The 18625-nt window shown below is 37.6% G+C and overlaps 1 protein-coding gene across 8 annotated transcripts in view; it reads left to right on the top strand.

Annotated features, from left to right (window-relative positions):
* The window catches only part of CTNNA2 (catenin alpha 2), a 1050986-nt gene that overhangs the window by 806600 nt on the left and 225761 nt on the right, over nt 1-18625 (top strand). The gene's annotated exons all lie outside the window — the stretch shown is intronic.

The following is an 18625-nucleotide window of genomic DNA, read 5'->3' as shown; positions in this document are numbered from 1 at the left end:
GTAGACCTTCCAAATATGCAAAAGAATCAGTCTTCTTTTTAGTGTAGGAGTCTGAGCAAGGTAGTTATATGAGAAATGTCTTTTCCACCTTCACCCATGCTACCTAAAATCCCTCCTTTTTGAAATGCCAAATCTTCTGGGCTAACAAACTGGGTATTTGAAAGTATGCCTGTCCTTATGGAAGGGTGGAGAAACCCTGAGAGAACTTTTAAGTGAGAAAAAATCTTATGTAATATAATGTGAAGGAAATGTAACAAATTTGGCTAGCGTCCAACACATTTAATAGGAGTAACTCATGCTTGCCTCATTTATGAGGCCAGTCAAGTGTGTTTGTGGTCAAGTTGATCACTGTGGCTTTTTGATCACTGTTAGTAATTATGAATTGAGACAGCAGAGCAGTTTTCAGCAGTTAAGTAAGAGTAGACGGCTTGTCTTGTTTTGCTGTGTATTCCTGGCCAAACAGTGCTTGGTATACCAGGAGCTCCTCAAATGCTAGTAGAAGAGATAGATGAGTGAACACCAATCACTGAGTATAGAGTGGAATAAAGTAAGAAAGAGATAAAGCGTATTTCTCCTCTTTTGTGAACTACTTACTACTTTTATTATAAGGTTCCTTCCTCTTTGATCTAATTTCATTACTATCTATATCTATATCTATATATATATATTGCATTTACTCTCATTTCTTTTCTTTGTCATAACATTTAAATATTCTTAATAATAGTATGACATTTGTGTAGATTTTTCTTCATGGATCCCTTTTTCCCCTTTGAGATCAGAAAAAAAAATATTTTAAAGTGCACTACTGAAGACAAATAATTTAGGAAACTTTATTAGTTTTATTAACACTGAACATCTAGAGCCAAGACTATATAATGGGGAAAGAATAGTCTCTTCAATAAATGGTGTCAGGAAAACTGAATACTCACAAGCAAAAAAATGAAACTGGACACCATGCACATAAACCTACTTAAAATGAATTAAAGATTTGAACGTAAGACCTAAAATCGTTAAAATCCTAGAAGAAATCATAGAAGGTAAGCTCTTTGGCATTGGTCTTGGCAATGAGTTTTTGGAATTGACACCAAATGCAAAGGCAAAAAAGCAAAAATAAACTGGTGGGAGAACATCAAACTAAAAAGCATCTGTACAGCAAAGGAAACCATCAGCATAGTGAAAAGGCAACCTATGGAATGGGAGAAAATATTTGCAAATCATACATCTGATAAAAGATTAATATCTAAAATATAAAGAACTCATCAGCTCAATAGCAAAAATTAAACAACCTCATTAAAAATGTATAGGGTACCTGAATAGTCATTCCTGCACCGCCCCCACAAAAACAAACAAACAAAAAAAAAGCACCCATACAAATGGCTAACAGGTACATGAAAACGTGCTCTGCACTTATCATCAGGGAAATGCAAATCAAAAGCACAATGAAATAATCACCTCACACCTGTGAGAATGGCTATGTCCAATAAAGTAAGATAAAGTAAGATAGCAAACGTTGGCAAGGATGTGGAGAAAGGGAACCCTCGTGCACTGCTGGTGAGAATGTGAATTGGTGCAGCCACTATGGAAAACAATATGGAGGTTCCTCAGAAAAGTAAAAATAGAATTATCATACAGCCCAGAAATCTCACTTCTGGGTATATACACAAAGGAAATGAAAACAGGATACTGAAGTGATATCTACACGCCATCATTATTGCAGCATTATTTACAATAGCAGATATATGGAAACAACCGACGTATCCATCAATGGATGATTGAATAAAGAAGATGTGATATATATATACAATGAAATACGATTCAGCCATAAGAAAGAAGGAAACCCTGCTATTTGTGACAACACGAATGGGCCTTGAAGCCATCATGATATGTCAAGCCAAAGAGACAGACAGATGCTGCATGGTATCACATATGTGGAATCTTACAAAATAATGTCAAACTCATAGAACAGAGAGTAGAAAAGTGGTTACAAGTGACTGGCAAGTGGGAGAAATAGGGAAAAGTTGGTAAAGGGATACAAAGTTTTCAGCTATAAGATGAATAAGGTCTGAGGCTATAATGTAAAACATGGTGACTACAGTTGATAACACTGTATTATAAAATTAGAATTTGCTAGGAGAGTAGAACTGGAACATTCTCACCAAAAAAAAAAAAAAAAAGGAAAAGAAGAAGAAGAAGAGGGAGAGAGCGAGGGAGGAGAAGGAGAAGAAGAAAAGAAAAAGTATGTGAGGTGTGTGAGGTGATGGATGTGTTCATTAACTACATGTGAGGGAAATTTATATATATATATATATATATATATATACACATATATATGTATTAAACACAATGTACACTTTAAATATCTTGCAATTTTATTTGTCAGTTATACCTCAATAAAGCTGAAAAAGAATGAACATCTATTCATTAAAAAGAATTGCAGAGATGTCCTTTCATTGGGTAGATTAAACTTGGACATGCAGCCTTCAGATTCGCATCCAAGTTTAAGCTTGTATGATTCTGCTTGGCTGGGGAAAGCCATTTTTTCTTATACTGTCTTTTTCAGGGAACTGTTTCATATTCATCAAATGGTTGCGGATTTTTAGACTTGGTACAAAACACTTTTGCAGCATCTATTTGAAGTTGGCTCAATATGTACCATACACTGCTCATGTCCCACCACGTAGGCAAACATTTTTGGTCTTTTTTGAGACCGTTTATTTTTCTCCTTGAGTTTGTGAGTTAAACTCTGTCTATCATTTCATCATTCTGCCCTCCCTTGCAATAAGGAAGTGAATGGTTAGAATAGTTATGATCCGTCAACTATATTCCTTTTGGGTTTGCTGAAGAAAATGCAGTTGTTTACATTGATGAATAGCCTTAATTGGGTAAAATAGACTGGTAGTGCTGAGCTAATACCTTTAAATGTCTTGTCTTCCGCAATTACTATTCCCTTGTCACACATACATTTAAACAGTTGGAAGAAAGCCTTGTGTTCTTAACTCCTGTCAGACTTAACAAATGATTTTGTCAAGTCATTCCTTTCTGCTCAGGTTGATTGATAGCTAAATTTTGGTCTTCTGGCTTATGGAAAAAGTGTTAACTATGCCTTTCAGTTTGTAGGCAAGGGCATTCAAACCATTCTAATAGTCCATTTACAAAGGAATTACATTGCCTGTTTACTGGAGGGGTCACAAAAAGTGCCCCTTATTAATCAGGGACACAAATCACAGGGCCCATGAGCTAATGAAGGCAGTATTCATGAGTTCCTGCACTTGCTGGGTGATATACAAAGTTCAAGGTGCTCCTTGTCCTGGCTGCCGAGGACTCTGACTCCTACTTCTGGATGTGTCTGTTCTCATGGACGATGTAATAGGTAGATATATTTAGGATGAATATGGTTTGATCCTAAAACCCTTATGAATGAGAATAAAAACTAGAAAGCTAGGTTGCCACAGTTCCTACCTTCATCTACAGCTTTCAAAGACCTCTCTATAATAAGGCAGATCCCTGCTCTGCTACCACCTAGCTTATAGATTTTCACACATAATCGTAATTACAATTTCAAAGTATGGAAAGTGGATCCAAGTCATTTCTGGGAGGAGTCTCACTTCCCCTGACTTGAGCCTCTGTTGAAAATGTTACAGTTTACCATTTTAAAACATTTTGACCAGTAAACTATAAGATGGTTACATAAGAGCAAGTATAACCCATCAATATGTTTTCACAGTAGACATACCTCGAACCATAAGTACCCCCCCCCTTTTTTTTATTTTTTAACAGAATCCTAAAGCTCAAGGAAGTCACAGAGTCTCATAATGAGTATCCGGCAGGTCCCTTTCAGTTCCTGGAGTAGGAATTAGTGTAGGACTGAACATTGCTTCTGTCTCTGGTAGGACTACTAATTTTCTCTTGTGCCTATTTGCCACTGGGTCTGCTTTTCCAACCTCTCAACTGAGGTTTTCTTTTTCCTGCTCTCTTATCTCTGGGGAGGCTTCCAGAATTCTTTATGCACTTCACTCATCATCTAGTAAGCTTGTTCACATATGTTCCTGGAATTGTGTATACCACCATCATATATACCGTTGCTTTTGGCCAATAACGTATTGAAAACTGTTACAATACAGACATAGGAGAGGTTGTGTTATGTTAGTAATTTAGAGCAGGAACTCTAGGCCAGACAACCAGGATTTAAATCCTGCCACTGCTATGTATTAGCTACGTAAACGTGGGCAAGTGACCGAATTCTATTGCATCGATTTCCTCACCTGTAAAATGGAGAAAAGAGTATCCAGCTCTCTTGAGAAAAATAAGTAAGTTACTCTAAGTGTCTCGAACAGTGCCTGACACAAGTAAGCATTACATGAAGTTTGTTGGTAGGAAATATTATTTTCCCCTAATTCTTCCCTGCTCTCTTTCTCATCACCTCTGCTCCTTGCACAACTGCTATAATCAGCTTCTGCTTTCTGCGTTCATTCTCCATCCCGCCAACCTCTCCTTTGCTTCCTTGTGCTGCATCCAGTAATTGTGGGTTCCATGTCCTGCTAATATTTTTTATCGGAACCAGGGCAAGCTGCTGCACCTGCTGGATTGAGGCCATCTGGAGACCCACTATGATCCCAGTACTCCCTTGGATCCTAAGGCAATATTTCATTGCCTCTTCCCTGCAAGCAACTGCCCTTGCCTATTGTGGAGGGAGAAAAGGACTTTGACATGGTCCTCTGAGTGCTGGAGCAGAAAATGGAACCAGCAGAAAGAGCCAGGCCCCTGCTATTCCTCAGGATGGGCCGCTATCAACCCTTCCCTGTCCTGGTCCCCACAGAGTGTCTCTTCAATAAAATTTTTTAACTGCAGAATTTGTCAAATCTAAAAAGTAAGAAATTGTAGCTGTGATATTTTTAAGCATGGCCCATGGATATATAGTGGAACACATGGTGTAGACTACTGTCAATCCAGTGCTTTTGGCCAAAAACTAAATTGGAATGACACGAAACTAGTCAACTGATTGATCAGAAATTTATTTTCAAGATATCTGTCAAAAAGATGACTTAGTGGTCACCAAAAATTGTTCTACTGAAATATGTATATTATCTTATCAGTTACCTATTGTCATAATAGTGCAGTATAACACCTCAGAGGCATACAATAATAGCATTTGTTTAATCACTAGTTCAGGGTGGTCACCTTGGTCAGGCCTCTTCTATGTCTGGGCTCAGTTTCTCTTGACTGACGTAGGACGACCTTGATGGGGATGACTGAGGTGGCTCAGTTCTGTTCAACATGTTTGTCCCCTCCTCCTGGTACAAGCATCCTAGCTTGGGCATGTCCTTCTCATGGGAATGGCCGAGAACAAGACCAAGCAAGCCCAATGGTGAATAGGCCTTTCAAACCCATGTATGGAATATGGCTGTCATCATCCACTGGCCTTATGCATGCCACAGGGGGGTAGGCACTATAGAGTCACATGGCAGAGGACATGGATGTGAGGAGAGGTGAAGAACAGTGTCACAAATACAAGAAATCGACTGCATTTATCTAAGTTTGTCTCAGTGCTTCTTACTCCATCTGTAAGTTTGTCTCAGTGCTTCTTACTCCTCGCTTTTATCCTGACTTTGTCTGCACTCCTAGAGGAAACACCTAGAGGGCAATGACTGTTTGTCTGGTTAAATACAACTATCACATGTTTGCTACTGGGGTCGTGCACATGGTGTTGTTAATGATGACAGTTGTGTTTTTCATTGATCCAGTAGAGCCCAAATTGAGATTGGGGGAGGGGTGGCCTGATACCTTATGACCTGTTTTTTTTGGGTGTGTGTGTGTGTGTGTGTGTGTGTGTGTGTGTGTATTTTAGAAGTAATTGGTTCCATTAAGGAAAGAAACTATTATCCTAATTAAAATGATTTTGTTTCATAGGAGGTACTACCATCAGGATAATGCATAGAATGACCAAAGAATTTTGTTTCTCTTGTAAAGAAAACACAATAAAGTAGAAACAGTGATTAAAAGTGCTCTTCCACAAGCTTCATTGATACCCCTCTGCTCTCCCCCATCGGCCCAAACTTCCAGCCCCAACAATGAATAGCGCTGTCATTACCAGTGGACTGTGGACATTGATGGCACCTTAGCTTATTAAAGTCGCTTTGGGTCGATTACTGCACTGACTGATTACCCTAATTGACCTTCAGCCTGGCCAAAATTTATAAGATTAATGAGGCTCAATTCTTGTCAAGCCCCCTAGGCTGCATGGCTCCTGGCCCAGAAACTTTATGGCGTTGATTTTTTTGTTTGTTTGTTTTTAATAACAATTACATCCCAAAGCTTAAGGAAATATGATAAAATATGTCAGTAATCATGAAGAGCCTGAAGCAGCCATATCCACAGAAAGATTTCAGGCTTCCAAACTTGGAGCCCATTTAAAATCGTCCTCTACCCTAACTTTGACCTTGGCTGGTATGTCTTACATCATTGTCGTGAAGAAGTTAATGCTGTTGTTCTGAACAGGATTTTTCTAAACATCTGTCTCAATGACAAGACAGATGTTAAACGGTCAGACATTTGTTAAGTATCATCAGCCCAGCGGAGACTTGGGTGTTAACTTTTATTTGCAAGTCAAGATGGCACTGGATTGCTCAGACACACAGAGCCAATTCTGCCTAAAAATTGTCATGCAAAGAGACTTAAATTGCAGGGAGGGATCAGCAAAGAAAGAAAGCTTTCATCTTGCGGGAGAAAAAGGATTGGTTAGTAGTAGCTACCTGGAGCACTGTGCTGAGAATTATGAAGTAGTATTTGAGCTCAGCATGAAAAATGCTGTGATTGGTGAATCATGTCTGGTTAAGGCATCAAAAGGAGATGCAGCGTATTAGCCTTGACTGCCCTAGTCCACAGTTCCTTATCAGCAACCTTTCACCTTAATTATTTCCTATCAATGTATCTAATTTTTCCACCTTCCACCCATGCTTGAGTACCTGAATTATTGTTCTGCTATATCTGTTCTTTATTGGCCATTTGTATGTGTGTGCATTTGAATCAGCATCTGAATTCCCTTCCTGATGTGTGGGGAATTATTCATTCTGTGAATTTTGGTATTAGAAGCTAAACTTGCCAGACCACTTGTTTTCACAAAACACTTTCTGCCCAACACCTTCTTCCTTCACCCTTTCAACTAGGTGATGACACATGACCCAGAGTTTGGGTCTGCAATTCCCCCAGATAGTAATCATGTGCATTTGCCTAAAACTGCATCAAAAAGTAATGACAAAGACACAGAGTAGCTGCTTAAACCTGACAGAATTCGTTTTTCATGCTTGCATCTAAGAACTTGACTGATGCAATAGGTCTTCTAGAGCACTGCTCCTCAAACTATTGTTCTAAGGAATCTCCTTGGCCTGTATGAAAGTATAGATTCTGCATAAAATGCAGGTCTGTGATGGGGCCTGGGGTTTGCATTTCTAACAAGCACCAGGAAATGGCAGTGATGCTTGTGTGTGGTCCACCCTGGAAGTAGGAAGGATGTAGGGAAGGAAAGGAAGCCTGATAGAAGGCAGAGTTGGCAGGGGAAACAACCCAAAAGGAGCTCTGTTTCAAGGTGTTCTAGTTAAGGCAGACCAACTGCTGTATCTAATAAACTGCAAAATGTGCAAAGGCTCCAACACAATAGGATTGCACTCTTAATCATATAACCCTACCAGACAAGTGACAGGACACTGGGAAGCTCTCCTCCATGCATTCCAGGGGCCACATGGATGGGATAGGGGGACTGTCCGCCATCTTCAACTCACCTTGAGTACCATATCCGTGTTTCCACTCAGATAGAAATGAAAAAGAACATGAAGGAGGGTATGTGAGAAATGTATGTTTTTGAACTTTTTATTACAAAATAGAACACACATATAGAAATCCATATACAAGAAGTATATAAATTATTCAATTATTATTATGCAAACATTCTTGTAATCACTACCCAGTTAAAGAAATAGAATTCTGCCGTCTCCCTAGAAATGACTCTGTCTACCTCTTGCCTTCCTCCAAAAGTAGCTACTATCCTGACAGTTAGAATAGCTACTATCACTTACTCATTTTTCTTTGCAGTTTTTATCAACCTAATTTGCATCTTCAGATGATATAGTGTAGTTTTGCCCACTTTTTGGGATACATCTTTTAGTTTCAATGTATCTCTTTCCCTTCCATCCCTTTTGTTTTGCTTATAATCCATCTGTTGAACCCAGACAGTTTGTACTGTAAGTTTTGCACAGTTCACATTTTGCTGATTAGATGTCTGTAGTGAAGTTCCAGATATTTTTCTGTCCTCTGTATTTGTGCAAATCACCAGAGAGGTCCAGAGCCTCTACCACTTTCAGGTTTGAGTCCTTTAGCAATGTTATATTTGGGGATGTCATTATATTATATGTCGTTATATTTCATCAGAAGGCACATAATGTCTGGTTCTCTCTCTCTCTCTCTCTCTCTCTCTCTCTCTCTCTCTCTCTCTCTCGATGTTTTCAACCACTGATGTTTACTGCCTAGATTTTTAAATTCCTAAAAGGTTGCAAAATGGTGATATTCAATCATTTTGTTTTCATTTTTAAGTGGAATAAGTTTATAAACATATACTTTCCTCATTATAAAGAATTTCAATTTACATAGGAAAGGCAATATGTGTTCTTGATATTGAGGATGGAAAAGGAGCCACATGTTAAACCTGACAAGCTCAGGAGACTGAAAATAACCACATAGGATGGCGTGAACATAAAAATTCCTAACTAAGGTGGGCCATGGCGGGAAGTCACATCCTTGGCCTGTAGCTTCTTTGGCAGAGGTCAGTCTTTAACTTAAGTGAGCCTGTCCTCTTTTTGCATCTAAGATAACATACCCTTTGGAATGTCAGAGTAATCCCTTTTTCCGGACCCCCCAGGGGGCACAACCCACCACACCAGAGCAGGAAACTACAAAATCCCTTATGGTTATCTTGTTCCCCAAATACCATCTCTATGTGCTATAAAATGCTATTAACTATCCTGCACCCACCAACGTAAAAAAGTGTATGTCTCTCCATTTTGCTTTTTATCCAATCCCAGAGATTTCCCCACTTTGCTTTCTCCCACCCCCTTAATCTACAACCAGTGGATTCCATGTAACCTTCCTCCTTTGATTCTAATGTATAAAATAAATTGCAAAACGGCCGTTTTCCAAAGCATTTTATCAATCCGTTGAGACTTTGCTTCCTGGAAATGGTCATCAGTTCAGCTCAAATAAACTTACAAGTTTTCTCAGGCTGGATGTTTTTTCGTGGACAATATTTTCAAGTTAAGTTAACCAGTTCCTTATTATCCTCCAAAGGTGACCGATCATTTTATTTTCTTTTTCTTTTGTCATTATAAACTCATTAATTTAAACATATTTGATGGGTTTCAATTCACTGCATTTTTAAATTTTTTTTATCCTTTGTGAAATTTAAATTGTCTAATCTTTCACCAAGTGGAAGCCTCAGGAATCATTTTTACGTGATCCCTAGTAGTCTTTGGTAGCTCTTTGCTGGTTAGTACATTTCAGGCTTATTTATATATTTTCAGCTTCCAAGAACCTGGGATCAGTCATGTCTCTAAGAAGCCTTGGTTTGATTTAGTGGAAAACTGTGTTTCAAGATGCTTATTGCTACTGGGCTGGCCGTTGTTTTCAGGCCTTTTCATTGGACAAACTGGGAAATTGTGTGTGTGTGTGTGTGTGTGTGTGTGTGTGTGTGTGTGTGCGTGTGTGTGTACATATAGGCATATAATATATATAATGTAACTTACTTATGTAATATATATAACATAAAATGTACATATTTATATATTATTTATTTTTCAAGAAAATTTTCATGATTTATAAATTTTTAGTGTCTGTTCTGTTTTCTTCAATTTTCTTCTTCAGATAGCTCTGGTAGGCATATATTGAATTTTCTTTGCCTATTATCAGTATTGTCACCTTTTCTCAAATTCTTTATCTTTTAAAAATATTTTATTTTGGATTCAAAAACGTTCTTCTGTTCCCTTTGTATTCCTGTTAAAGTATTTTGTGTTGTGTTTATTTATTCATATTTAGTCCTGTTTTTCAATCATTTTCCTTGTATGCCTAATTCTTTCTTGAGTTTTATGTCCTCATTCTATAATTATTTCTTTCCTAATTTATGTTATCTCTTATCTTATGTCATTTTCTTAGTGTACTTTAGTAGTTTGCAGTTTTCATCTGTTTTACAGTTATGTCTTTCTAGCATGCTAGCAGTGTGTGTAGAGGTGATACTGTATTTCTATTCTTGTTTTTTTGTATAGTCACTTTATATGATTTTTGAGCTTGATAATTTTAACTTGCTCATTTTTACATGAAATCAATCTTCCTGAAGATTTAGAAAGAGGCTTCATGCAGATAGCTCTTCTAGCTTCACAGAGCTCTGGCTTCTGCTATTTTTATACGATGTTTAAAAGTATGTTGGCTTGATTGGTGAAATAGCATGGCTCTGTCATCTCTCCCACTTTACCTCACCTGTTTTTTTCATTTATCGATGTTAATTGCTATTAAGTTCAATTTTGATTACACTCCCAGTAGTGTTTCCTTTATGTGGAGTTCTGTCCTGGAAAAGAGCTGTGGCAGGTCAGTTTCAAGTGGTCACTGCACTCTTCCCTTCAGACCTTCTAACTGTGGGCTCTGCCACCTGCTACTTTATGATTGTAGGAAATGTATTTAGCTTTTCTAAGTCCCACCTTTTTCACTGGAAAAACTAGTATAAGACTAGTCTCTATCTCATAGTATTGATGTGGAGATTAAATGATATATAAAGATCGTAGTTGAGTACTTGGCTGATTGTGTACACCTGGAATATATGAAGTCACTAATAGTCAGTATTACTCCTGGTCAGTAATTTAGCACACATTGCCAAATGAGTAGCTGATATATGTTAACTTTCCGTAGGCTTTGTTATGTTTTATATGGTGAAATGTCAAACCCAATTCAGAGGTAAACCAAACTAAGTTATGCATACACACATGCATACCTTGTGGTAATTAGTGTGAAAAGGAGATGAAGTTTGTCCAAAGTTCTTCTTCTGAACGATAATAAATGTTTATGTATCAACCTATCAAAGGATTTGCCTGAATACTCCTGAATAGGTATATTTGTTTGGAAAACATATACATCGTTTATCATCTTCTCTTGTGTTTATTTACATTTTGGGTGTTTTCTCCCAGTACACATTTGGACAATTATGAACAAAGCAGCACTGAGGTAATTTTTCAGGTACAGTTTCATTTCATTGTCATGCAGCTATACTCCTTCTGATTTTAACAATGTGGGAATGATGTGTAATTATGCATTGTTAGAAATTTAGGTCTTTTATTCTTACTTACCTTGAAGACTATTGTAAGTACTTCTTTCTGGAGCACAGTGACTATATCATCATAGCACCTGGGCAGAAACATTTTTGAGGTTGTTAAATGTTTCATATTTCCACCTTCATTAAATACAAACAATGTGTCTAGGAAGGACTGGAGACTGCAAAGTGGTAGGATTATGGTGGATTCAAGACCCAACTCTCCATTTTAAGGTTCTCCCCGCTTTCTTGTTGATGGCTAGATTTGTCCTTTTCCTGGAGAGCCTGAGTCTTTAAACTTTACCATAATTTAAAAGTTATCGAGACATTAGGGCCAATGAAAGATGAGAAATGACTATTGATAGGAGAGGGCCGATAATATTTTGAGCTACAGTCCTATCTGCAACTTTTAAGTTGACATATAACACAGTTAACTCAGAGTCATCCATTAGTCATATCTACTTTTTTATTTTTTATTTTTAAAGATTTATTTTTCAATTGTCATTGACATACAATATTATATTAGTTTCAGGTATATAAAACAATAGTGACCCCAATAAGTCTATTACCCATCTGACACTATACATAGTTATACAATATTATTGACTATATTCCCTATACTGTACTTTACATCCCTGTGACTGTTTTTTTTTTGTTGTTGTTGTTTTTAATTATAGTTGATAGTCAATATTATTTCATATTAGGTTTAGGTGTATAATTTATATAATTTATGAGTGACCCCCTGGTAAGTCTAGCACCCATCTGACCTATACATAGTTTTTTACAGTATTATTCACTATATTCCCTATGCTGCATTTTACATCCCCATGACCATTCTGTAACTACCACTTTGTACTTCTTAATCCCTTCACGATTTTCACCCTGCCCTGCAACACCCCTCCCATCTGGGAACCATAAGTTTGTTCTCTGTATCTATGAGCCTGTTTCTGTTTCCTTTGTTCATTTATTTTGTTCTTTATATTTCACATACAAGGGAGGTCATATGGTATTTTTCTTTCTCAGTTTGGCATATTTCACTTCGCGTAATACCCTTTAGGTCCATCTAATTTGTCACAAATGGTAAGATTTCATTCTTTTTGTATGGCAGAGTAATATTCCATTGTATATATGTACCACATCTTTTTTATCCAAATGTCTGTTGATGGACATTTAGGTTGCTTTCACATCTTGGCTATTGCAAATAGCACTGCAGTGAACATGGGGGTGCATATATCTTTTCAAGTTAGTGTTTTGGATTTTTTTAATATAAATACCCAGAAGTGGAGTTGCTGGGCCGTAAGGTAGTTCTATTTGTAATTTTTTTGATGAATCTCTAAACTGTTTTCCATAGAGATTGCCCCAATTTGCAGTCCCACAAACAGTACATAACAGTTCCCCTTTCTCCACATCCTTGCTGGCACTTGTTGTTTGTTGATTTATTGATGATAGTCATTCTGCCAGGTGTGAGGTGGTATCTCATTGTGGTTTTAATTTGTATTTCTCTGATGATTATTGATGTTGTACATCTTTTCATATGTCTATTGGCCATCTGTATGTCCTCTTTGGAGAAATGACTATTCAGGTCCTTTGACCATTTTTTAATTGGATTGTTTGTTTTTTTGGCATTGAGTTGTATAAGTTCTTTATAAATTTTGGATAATAGGCCCTTAGCAGATATATCATTTTCAGTAGGATATCTTTTCATCTTGTTGATAGTTTACTTTGCTGTACAAAACTTTTTCAGTTTCATGTAGTTCCATTTATTTATTTTTTTCTTTTGTTTCCCTTGCCTGGGGTGATATATCAGGAAAAAATATTATGAAGGGAGATATATCAGGAAAAAAATGTCAGAGAGTTCACTGCCTATGTTTTCTTCTAGGAGTTTTATGTTTTTGATCTTAGATTTAAATTTTTAATCCATTTTGAGTTTATTCTTGTATATGGAGAAAGAAGATTTCATTTTTTTGCATGTGTCTGTCCAGTTTTCCAGCACCACTAATTAAATAGGTTGTCTTTGCCCCATTGTATATTCTTGTCTCCTTTGTCATAGATTAAATGACCACATAGGTGTGGATTTATTTCTGAGCTCTCCATTCTGTCCCATTGATCTATGTGTCTGTTTTTACACCAATACAATGTTATTTTGCTTGGCATGGCCTTTTAGTATAGTTTGATACCAGGTAGCATGATACCTCCAACTTTGTTGTTCTTTCTCAAGATCATTGTGGCTATTTGGGGTCCTTTATGGTTCCATATAAATTTTAGGATTATTTGTTCTAATTCTGTAAAAAATGGCATTGGTATTTTGATAGGGATTGCACTGAATCTATAGGTTGCTTTGGGTATTATGGACTTTTTAACTATATAAATTCTCCCTACCCATGAGCATGATATATGTTTCCATTTATTTGCATCTTCTTCAGTTTCTCTCTTCAATGTCTTATAATTTTCAAAGTACAGGTCTTTTACTTCCTCGGTTACATTTATTCCTAGGTGTTTTATTTTATTTTTTGATGAGATTATTTTCTTAATTTCTCTTTCTGATAGTTTGTTATTGGTGCATAAAAATACAACCAATTTTTGAATATTAATTTTGTATCCTGCTACATTACTGAATTTATTTATCAGTTCTAATAGTTTTCGGTGGAATATTTGGGTTTCTTATATATAGTATCATGAAAATAATGACTGTTCTACATCTTCCTTACCATTTTGGATGCCTTTTATTTCCTTTTCTTCTCTGATTGCTGTGGCTAGGACTTCCAATACTATGTTAAATAAAAGTAGTAAAAGTGGACATCCTTGTCTCGTTCTTGATCTTACAGAATTATTTTAACTTTTCCCCACTGGGTATGATGTTAACTGTGGGTTTCTTATGACCATTATTATGCTGCGATATGTTCCCTCTATTCCCACTTTGCTGAGAGTTTTTATCATTAATGAATAATGGCTTTTGTCAAATGCTTCTTCTGCATCTATTGATATGATTGTATGATTTTTATCTTTAATTTTGTTCACGTGGTATATCACATTGATTTGCAGATGTTGAACCAACCTTGCTTCTCAGGAATAAATCCCACTTGATCATGGAGTATGATCTATTTAATATATTGCTGTATTCAGTTTGCTAATATTTTGTTGAGATTTTTTTTGCATCTGTGTTCATCAGAGATATCGGCCTATAGTTTTCATATTTTGTTTGTCTGGTTTTGGAATCAGGGTAATAATCACCTCATAGAATGAGCTTGGGAGACTTCCCTCCTCTTGAATTTTTTTGGAATAGTGTGAGAAAAGGTATTAATTCTTTTTTGAATGTTTGGTAAAGTTCACCGGTGAAGCCATCTGGTCCAGGACTTTTGTTTGTTGGGAGTATTCTTATTACTGATTCCATTTTACTAATAGTAATTTGTTGGTTCAGATTTTCTCTTTCTTCTCATTTCAGTCTTGGAAGATTATATATTTCTAGCAATTTATCCATTTCTTCCAGATTGTCCAATGTGTTGGTGTATAATTGCTCGTAGTATTTTCTTAATTTTCTTTTTTTTTTTGTATTTCTGTGGTGTCCATTGTCACTTCTCTTTCATTTCTTGTCATTTATTTGGGTCTTCTCTCTTTTTTTTCTAGATGAGTCTGGTTAAAGGTTTATCAGTTTGTTTTATCTTTTCAAAGAACCAGCTCTTGGTTTTATTGATCTTTTGTATTTTTTTAAGACTCTATTTCATTTATATCCACTCTGATGTTTATTATGTCCTTCCTTCTACTCACTTTGGGCTTTGTCTACTGTTCTTTTCCCAGTTTCTTTAAGTGTAAAGTCAGATTGTTTATATGAGATTTTTCTTGTTTATTGAGGTAAGCCTGTATTGCTTTCACTGTATCCTGTAAATTTGGGGTCACTGTGTTTTCATTTTTATTTCTCTAAAGGTATTTTTCCTTTCTTCCTTGATCTCATTGTTAACTTATTCATTGTTTAGTAGCGTGTTATTTAGCCTCCATGCATTTGTGTGTTTTTTTGGGTTTTTGTTTTTTTGTTTTTTGTAACTGACTTCTAGTATCATACAATTGTGGTCAGAGAGGACACTTGATATGATTTCAGTCTCATTGAATTTGTTGAAACTTATTTTGTGATCTAACATGGTCTGTCTTGAGAAAGTTCCATGTGCACTTGAAAAGAATGTATATTCTGCATCTTTTGGATGGAATGCTATTAAAATATCAATTTAATCATCTGGTCTAGTATGTCATTTAAGGCTATTGTTTCCTTGTTGATTTTCTGACTGGAAGATCTGTCCATTGGTGTAAATGGAGTGTTAAAGTCCCCTACTATGATAGTATTACTGTTGATCTCTCCCTTTATGTTGTTCAATATTTACTTTATATATTTAGGTGCTCCTATGTTGGACGCATTAATGTTTACTAGGGTTATGTCCTCTTGTTGGATTGATCCTATTATCATTATGTAATGTCCTTCTCTGTCTCTTATTATAGTCCTATTTTAAAGTCTATTTTGTCTGACGTAGTATTGCTACCCCAGCTTTTTTTTATTATTGTTTTCATTTGCATGAAATATATTTTTGTATCCTTTTACTTTTACTTTATGTGTGTCTTCCTATCTGAAGTGTGTCTCTTGTAGATAGCATATTTAAGGGCCTGTTTTCTTATCCATTCAACTACCCTATATCTTTTGATTATAGCATTTAATCCATTTACATTTAAAGTGATTATTGATAGGCATATAGTTATTACCATTGTATTATTGATATATTTTTTATCTTTTTAGCCCCCCTTTTTCTTCTGAAAGAAGACCCTTTAACATTTCTTGTAATACTTTCTTGGTGGTAATACATTCCTTTAGCTTTTTCTTGTTCAGGAAGCTCTTTATCTCCCCTCCAATTTTAAATGATAGTCTCGCTGGGTAAAATAGTCATGGTTGTGGGTCCTTTCTTTTCATCACTTTTAATATTTCATGCCACTCTCTTCTGGCATGCAAAGTGTCTGTTGAGAAATGAACTGATATGAGCTCCCTTGTAAGTAATTAATTGTCTTTCTCTTGCTGCTTTTAAGATTCTCTCTTTATCTTTAGTGTTTGCCATTTTAATTATGATGTGTCTTGGTATTGGCCTCTTTGTGGTCTTCTTTTCAGGACTCTGCAGTTCTTGGTCCTATATGCCTATTTTCTTCGCAAGGCTACGGAAGTTTTTGGTCATTGTTTTCTCAAATAGGTTCTCAATCTTTTGCTTCCTCTCTTCTCCTTTTGGTACCCCTATGATGAGAATGTCGTTACACTTGATGTTGTTCCAGAGGCCCTTTAAATTTTCCTCATTTTCTTTTTTTGATTCTTTTTTGTTGTTGTCTGATTAGAATTTTCTGCTGTCTTATCTTCTAAATTGCTGATTCAGTCCTCTGTTTCATCTAATCTGCTGTTGAATACTTCTAGTATATTCTTCATTTCAGTTATTTTATTCATTTTTTACTTTTTTATGGCTTTTATATCATTTCTTATGCTTGCTATCTCTTTGTTGAAGTTCTCACTAAGTTCCTTAATCATTCTTCTAACCAGTGTTTTGAAATATGTCTCCTGTTGGTTGCCTTCATTTCATTTATTTCTTTTTCTGGAGTTCTGTTCTGTTCTTTTATTTGGAGCATGTTTCTTTGTTTCCTTATTTTGTCTGCCTCTCTGTGTTTGTTTCTATGTATTAGGTACATCCCCTATGTCTTTCAATCTTTGCCAGGTGGCTTTATGTAGTAGGTTCCTGTGGGGACCGGTGGCACAGTCTCCCTGGTCACCTGTACTGTATGCTCCATGGGTGTTCCTTGTGTAGGTTGTGTGTACCCTCCTATTGTAGTTGAGACTTGATTGCTTTTTGCATATCAGTTGATGGGATAGACTCTCAGGCTGACTAGTTGTGAGGATTGACTATGACCACAGTGTACAAGCTGTTGTCTGGGGACTGACCCCTCAAGGGGGTCATTCACCCCAGTGCACTGTCGTACCTTTTGAGACCACCCTTTAGGCTAATTGGTTTGGGACTAAAGCCCTCCTCGGGGTGTATTGTTTCTGGTGCCTTTTGGGAGGGTCTCCCATGCAGGCCAAGTTCCGCTGTTGCCTGTTACCAGCCCAGGGTTACCTAGTAGGAGCTACAAAGCTATAATGCAGTTGGTTCCTGCCTACACTGGACCTGGCGGCATGTGGGGGTGGCTTCGCTGTTAATCAAGGCCAGCTGCCACCAGTATCAGGCCTGGGGCATCTTAGCAAAAGGCCCAGGCCCCCAGGCCTGTTGCCACTTGCCAGTTGCCCTTAGGGCTCACACGCAGCAAAAGCTTTCTAAGGTGTATGGAGCTGGACTGGATGTTCTGGTGCTGACAGTGTTCCCAACAATGCTACCTAAATTGGGTGGGACAGGTAGTGTTCACAAAGTTAATACAGATCCAGATCTTGTGCCAGTGCCCAGCGTGTGGCCACTCCACAAAGTACCCAGTGTACATTGCAGCCAGTTGCCACTCACCTCAGGCCCCTAGGTCCCCAAGAGCTGCCCCCAAAAGGCTGCATCATTAGCTAGGGCTGACCACCTCTGACTGAAAGTTTCCCAAGTGGCTGCATCAGCTACTGTGGGCTGTCTGCCGATGGAAAAGCCTCCCACAGCATGCGGGGTGGGGCTGGCTACCCAGAAGCTGAAAGTGCCCCTGGGTGATGCCATGTGAGCTGGGCAGGACCAGGTCCCAGGGAATCACCAGGGTCAATTAATTCTCAGATTTGGCCATGTGAGGGAGGGCTCAGCAAAGGTAAGATGGTGCCTGATTATAGTCTTCATGTGAGGTGGGCTCCACACAGGGATAATGGCGGCTATCCCTCTAGCTCTCACTCTGAAGCCGCACAACTCAGTCTTTCTCTGTATGTCTCTGACACCTCTTGAGTTACCGCTGTTCCACTGGACACAAGGGTGAGTGCCTTCAGCGAGTGAGTTCATGGGCAGGCCCTTTAAGAAGACATCTAGGTTTTTAACCACCTTCTGTTTCACAGGGTCAGGCAGAATCCATGCTGATTTTCACAACCTGATGTTGTGGGGACTCCTTTTCTTGGCAGTGGACCCTGGGCTTTTGAGCCTGGTGTGGATCTGGGACCCCTCACTCTTCAGGGGGAACCTCCACCACCAAGGTGTCCCTCCTGGTGTTCAACCACTACATGGTGTTTTGAGGTCAGAGTGTTTCACGTCTCTGCCTCTACTACCAGTCTCAGTGTGGCCTCTTCTTTATATCCTTAGTTATAGGGACTCTGTTCAGATAGTTCTC

This window comes from Rhinolophus sinicus, chromosome 2, assembly GCF_057876585.1.
Source record: "Rhinolophus sinicus isolate RSI-liver-muscle chromosome 2, RSI-T2T, whole genome shotgun sequence".
Lineage (NCBI taxonomy): Eukaryota > Metazoa > Chordata > Mammalia > Chiroptera > Rhinolophidae > Rhinolophus > Rhinolophus sinicus.
This window is presented reverse-complemented; position numbering and strand designations above follow the sequence as displayed.